The sequence below is a fragment of the Budorcas taxicolor genome, chromosome 4 (genome assembly GCF_023091745.1).
Source record: "Budorcas taxicolor isolate Tak-1 chromosome 4, Takin1.1, whole genome shotgun sequence".
Lineage (NCBI taxonomy): Eukaryota > Metazoa > Chordata > Mammalia > Artiodactyla > Bovidae > Budorcas > Budorcas taxicolor.
In genome coordinates this window covers 119,792,566-119,798,565 of record NC_068913.1, presented here as the reverse complement: position 1 = coordinate 119,798,565, position 6,000 = coordinate 119,792,566, and positions in this window count along the sequence as shown.

Below are 6,000 nucleotides of genomic sequence, written 5' to 3'. Positions count from 1 at the left end.
TGCATCACTGCTTGGGTGTCCTGCAGTTCCAGTCAGTGCAGCCCCACACCCGAGGGGGTCAGTCTCAGGAAGCCTGACTGCCCACCCCCACTTCAGACGCACATCCAGAGCCCAGAGGCCGTCACGCTCTGCCTGGCCCGCTCCACAGCAGAGCCCAGGACTCCCTCATCCAGTCCAGCTCCTTCCAGAGCTGCTCGCAGGACCCGGGGCAGCAGCTCACTCACTGGATGACCTGCCTCCCATAAAGGGTGCAGGTCAGGACCAGCCAGCTGGGAGAGACCCCCAGGCCAGGTCTGAGGAGGGGTCGCTCAACTTCCCCACCGTCGGCGGGGGTCCCACCCTCCTGGGGTGCCCCACCCCCCCAGAGCCTCCACTGGCCACTGGAAGCTCTCAGGATGCCTTCAGGAGGCAGTTTGTGTGGAGGAGGCTCCGCCCTACAGGCGTGCTGGATGAAATGATTGGCCGCTGGTGATGAGCTCAGCTCCAGCCCCTCTCCCCTCCCCACAGGTCACGAGGGTGGGGCTGACAGTTCAGCCCCTAATCACAGGGTTGGTTCCCCTGGCGATCCTTGGGGAGTCTACAAAAGTCACCCCATTCAGTGTGGAGAAAAGCAAACCCTCCTACACTGTTGATGGGAAGGCAAATTGGTGCAGCCACTGTGAACAGTGTCGAGGTTCCTTAAAAAGCACACAAAAGCTGGAGTTACCATATGACCCAGCAGCCCCACTCCTGGGCGTGTATCTGGGCATCTAACTAGAAAACTCTGGTTGGAAAAGTTGCATGCACCCCGGCGTTCATGGCAGCGCTGTTGATAGTAGCCAAGACGTGGAAACAGCCCAGACGTCCGTCAGCACAGGAGTGGGTCAAGAAGGCGCAGTGCCCACGCGGTGGAGCGATGAAGCAAGGCGACCGTCAGCCGTGTCCAGCTCTGTGGCCCCATGGATTGTAGCCCCCGCCAGGATCCTCTGTCCTGGGATTCTCCAGGCAAGAATACTGGAGTGGGCTACCATGCCCTCCTCCAGGAGGTCTTCCCAACCCAGGGATCAAACCCGGCTCTCCTGCACTGCAGGCAGATTCTTTATCATCTGAGCCACCAGGGAGGCCCTGATGGAATGTTCAGTCCAGCCGCTCAGTCGTGTCCGACTCCGCAACCCCATGAACCGCAGCGCGCCAGGCCTCCCTGTCCGTCATCAGCTCCCGGAGTTCACTCAGATTCTCATCCATCGAGTCCGTGATGCCATCCAGCCATCTCATCCTCGGTCGTCCCCTTCTCCTCCTGCCCCCAATCCCTCCCAGCATCAGAGTCTTTTCCAGCGAGTCAACTGTTCGCATGAGGTGGCCAAAGTACTGGAATATTACTCAACCATAAAAAATGAAATAATGCCATTCACAGCAACATGGTTGGACCTAGAGATTTCCATACTAAGTGAAGTGAGTCCGAGAAAGATATGATGCCACTTATAGGTGGATACCAAAGAGGAGTACACATTAACTTATTCATGAAACAAACGTGTTCAGGCACAGAAAAAGAAACATGGTTACCAAAAGGGAAGGGCGGGGGGCAAAATAGGAGCATGGGGTTAACAGACGCAGACTACTGTAGACAGAATAGAAACAGCAAGGGTTTACGGTATACCACAGGGAGTATATTCAGTTTCTTTTGACAAGTTACTGATGCAATGGAAAAGACTGGAAAAAAAGTGTAAATACATACATATACACACGTGTATGAATAACCAGATCACTTTGCTGTACTCGTGAAACGAACACAGTTTTGTAAATCAGCTTCACTGAAATTAAAAGTCACTTCATTCACATAAGCCCAGGTGTGGGTGAAAGGGGCTTGTTATGAATATCAAAAGACACTCTTATCACTTAGGAAATTCCGAGGGTCTTTCTTTAGAGCTCTGTGCCAGAAATGGAGGAAGACCATATGTGTATTTCTTATTGTAAGTCACAGTGTCTTACATTCCTAGAATTGAAAATGGTTCAAAGAGGATGCATACTGCAAACTCTTTCCAGAAAGACCATATCAGCAGCGTGTCTGAGATGTGTGCACTTGGCTAACCCTGGATTTTGCCAGTCTTCGTTAGTGACAACCTGATGGGCAAAAGGTGTTTTTTCTTGCAGTTTTAGTAACTAGTGGGAGAACTTTAAAAAGAATTTTTCAGTTCAGTTCAGTCGCTCAGTCATGTCTGATTCTTTGCAACGCTATGGACGGCAGCACGCCAGGCTTCCCTGTCCATCACCGACTCCCGGAGCTTGCTCAAACTCATGTCCATCAGGTCAGTGCCCTCCAGCCATCTCACCCTCTGCCGTCCCCTTCTCCTCCCGCCAGCATCAGGGTCTTTTCCAGTGAGTCAGTTCCTCACATCAGGTGGCCAAAGTATTGGAAGCTCAGCGTCAACATTAGTCCACTGTTTACATTTCTCCTTATATGGGCTATTACATATGCCTAGCCGACATTTGATATCTCTCATCCTGATTCTTTTATACAGTTATCCAGTGCTAAGTGCTTATCTTTTCGTCATAAATATTTTCCCTGCTTTTTTTACCTTGTTCACATTGTTTTCTGCTATATGGAAATCTAAAATTTTGAAGTAATTAAAGTTTATAATATCCCATAAATTTTTTGATATCGTACGTAGGACTTCCCTACTCTAAGAGCTTTTAAAGTACTTACCGAATTTTGCCCAACTCCTTTCATTGAGCGGTACCTCGCATACCACGTGTCAGGCTGCACCCCACAGGCCTACAAGGCCTGTAACTGCCCCCTCACAAGACCAAAGGAGGAGGCTGGTGGCGGTAACAGAGACCTCAGTGGTTTGTTGGATCAGAGATGTTACCTCGGAAGCAAGGTCCTAGAGTGACTCTTCAGGCTGCGAGTGGAGGGTGGGGGTGCGTGTCAGCTACAGGGGGTGTGGATCAGTTACAGGCTGGCCCGGGGGTAGGGCCCGGTATGGGTGACGGGGGGTAGATGTCAGTGGTGGGGGATGTCAGGCTGGCTGGGTGTCAGGAAAACAGCACGAAGGAGCCCCTCTGGGCGGAAGTTTGGGGGGGCTCAGGAGCTGGGGCTGGCAGGCAGCCGTGCGGGCAGGTACTGATCAGGCTCTGCGGGGAAGAGGGAAGGGGTGTAGGTGAGTAGGCTGCAGGTGAGGCAAGGACTGGGCCAGCAAGAGAGCAAGAGAACGGCCACCTTGCGGGGGGGACCTGACCACACGCCATAAAACTCACTCCCACAGTGTACAGTCCATTGGTGGTTCGTGTTCAAAACCAAAATTCAAGTAGATCCAGGGATCTGAAGGCTTGATTAGGTGGCTTATGATCCGGGCAGCATCTCGTCCTGTGGCTAGAGGGAGCATCTAGGGTTGTAGAAGAAGGAAGGTGCTCGTTTATAGGGAGGGGGCAGGACAAGGGGGCTATCAGCCAAAGAGGAGGAGGGAGCGCTTTTAAGCCAAGGCATCTTTGGGGAAGGCAACGGCCAGGGTGCCGTTGTGCAGGCTGCCCCTCCCTCTCTGGGCAGAGGGGGCCCACACGACAGGCCACCTGGTGAGGACCGGAAGGCCCCCGACAGTGGGCCGAGGTTACATTTCCGGTGGGGGCCGAGACTTCCGGTGGGGGCCGAGACTTCCGGTGGGGGCCGAGACTTCCGGTGGGGGCCGAGACTTCCGGTGGGGGCCGAGACTTCCGGTGGGGGCCGAGACTTCCGGTGGGGGCCGAGACTTCCGGTGGGGGCCGAGACTGCCGCTAGGCCAGGGAGCACGGGCTTTAGCCCGGGGACCCAGGTGGCTAACCTTGAGTATATCCTCAGGGTTGGGCAAACACCACCATCTAAATCAATCCCAGAACACTTCCATTTCCTCAAACCAGCCTGCTTTTCTGAAAGTTAATTTATTTTTGCTGCAACAGGTCGCGCTCTGGTTGCGGCGAGCGGCGGCTACCCTTCCCTGCGGTGTGCGTGTGTCTCTAATTGCGGAGCATGTGCTTCAGAGGTTGCAGCTCCGGGCCCTAGGGCCCAGGCTCAGGCATTGATGAGCACAGGCTTAGCTGCCCCAAGGCATGTGGGATCTTCCTGGCCCAGGGATGGAACCTGTGGCCCCTGCATTGGCAGGCGGATTCTTAGCCACTGCACCACCAGGGAAGCCCAAACATGCCGCTTGGAAGGCTTCCTTTGTGGAAATCAGTCATCCTTTTCCCGGTTTCTTCTGAGGAAAGGAATGCAGTCGTGGTTGTCACTTGCCACACAGCCGCTCAGAGCAACGAGTGTGGCTTCCCGCAAGGTGGCCGGGGCCCTGGCCCCGCGCGGTTCAGGGGCAAACAAAAGCCGTGTGGTGTGGGGCCCTGGGAAGGTGACTGACTGCAAAGAAGCGGGTCCACCCGGAGAAGCTCTGTGGATGTGAAGGGGAGTTACCCCTGGGACTCCGAGCCACTTCCAAGCATGAACTTACCCTCCGGAGGGACAGTTGCAGGAACTGGGCAGCCGCTGGGGGCACACCTGGCTGCCTGCCCTCCGGGGCTCCCAAGGACAGGGCCGCCCCGCGGGCATTGAATAGGTCACCGCTGTCAGTCTGCTCGGAGCCCCGAATGCAGCTCCCGCCCATCAGCTTTGCTTCCCCACGAGGCTGCTGTGGGTCGTGGCAAATTGTATGGTGAACAGTGTGTGACCTTCGTGCCTTCTCCATAAACCCAGTGTCCGTAAGGATCAGGCTGACGTCTAAACTCTGTAACCCAGAGCTCTAACTAGTATTTCTCACACTGTTTTGAAGAATATGCGCCTCTTCATGTACCGAACACTATCTGTGTGTTTTGAGTTACGGATACTTCCTCGCCCTCTTCACTTCTCGCGCCCTGATCAGTGACTCATTCCCCTCTGTCTCCCACAGGACACGGTGACATCCCTACATACACCTGGCTTATAGCGTGGACGAGGCATTCTTTTAGACGTTAGCACTCTTGTTGGCAAAGAAAATTCTTGTTCACAAGACATCCCAGAGACGGTGGATCAAATCTATAGGTCAGTTAACACTGTTGTTTCAATGCTAGTTTTCTGGTTTTGACAGTTTTACTAAGGCGTGTTAACATGAAGGGAAGCTGGGCGAAGGCTCCCTGGGAACTGTTACAACTCTTTGTGCACCTAGATTATTTCAAAATGATATATATATATATCAGATGAAACGAAACTGGAATTCACTACTAAAATGAGAATAAACCAAATACCCAGCTGCCTGGACAGGTAAGACGAAACTTAGGGATTATCTATGGATTTAGGCAGCCTCACAAGTGAGTCCTCCACCAAACTCGCGTCTCTCTGGGCCGCCACTCTTTTTTGATCAGTGAGCAGTTTTCAAAGGAGACCCAGAGAGGCTGCGATGTAATTGTATAGCCTCTGCGTGGTGCCTGTGGTTTTTGCCTTGCGCACGTCTTCCCGGAGAAGCGGCTGCCCCACTGCGGCGTTTTCCTGTCCGGTAAGCGTGGCCTCCGCAGCCTTTGCCGGGCGTCATGTTCCAGAGCTTTTCAGTAAGGAAGTTCCCTGATCTGCCATCAACAGTCCCGGCCGAGTGAGACACGCCCTGGGGCCCTCACGGGGTTCTCACTTGCCACTTCCCACGGCAGCCCAGGCTCCTGTGGAGCCGCTGCTTGTGTCCTTTCCTGGAAGGATCTGCACAACTCATGGAGTCAGGGACAGTGTGAGAGGCGGGCTGCAGAAGCGGGCAGGGTCACCAGGTGTGGGCAGCATGCCCAGGACGCGGTCACGCCGGCCCTGAGTGGCCCCCCGCGCTTGCCGAGCACCTTGGGCCCCCTGGCTGCCCCCCTGCAGGCTCTGGGCATGGGGCTGGCATCAGGTCGGCCAGGTTTTCGTCCTCAGCAGGCTGTGCTCTGCTGGAGGGGCCACCGGCGGGAAGCAGGAGGTGGCGTGTCTGGGAGCCAGCCTTCCCCAGCTCTCATGACAGTGTTGTTGTTGCTGTTCAGCCGCTCAGCCGTGTCTCACTCTCTGCGACC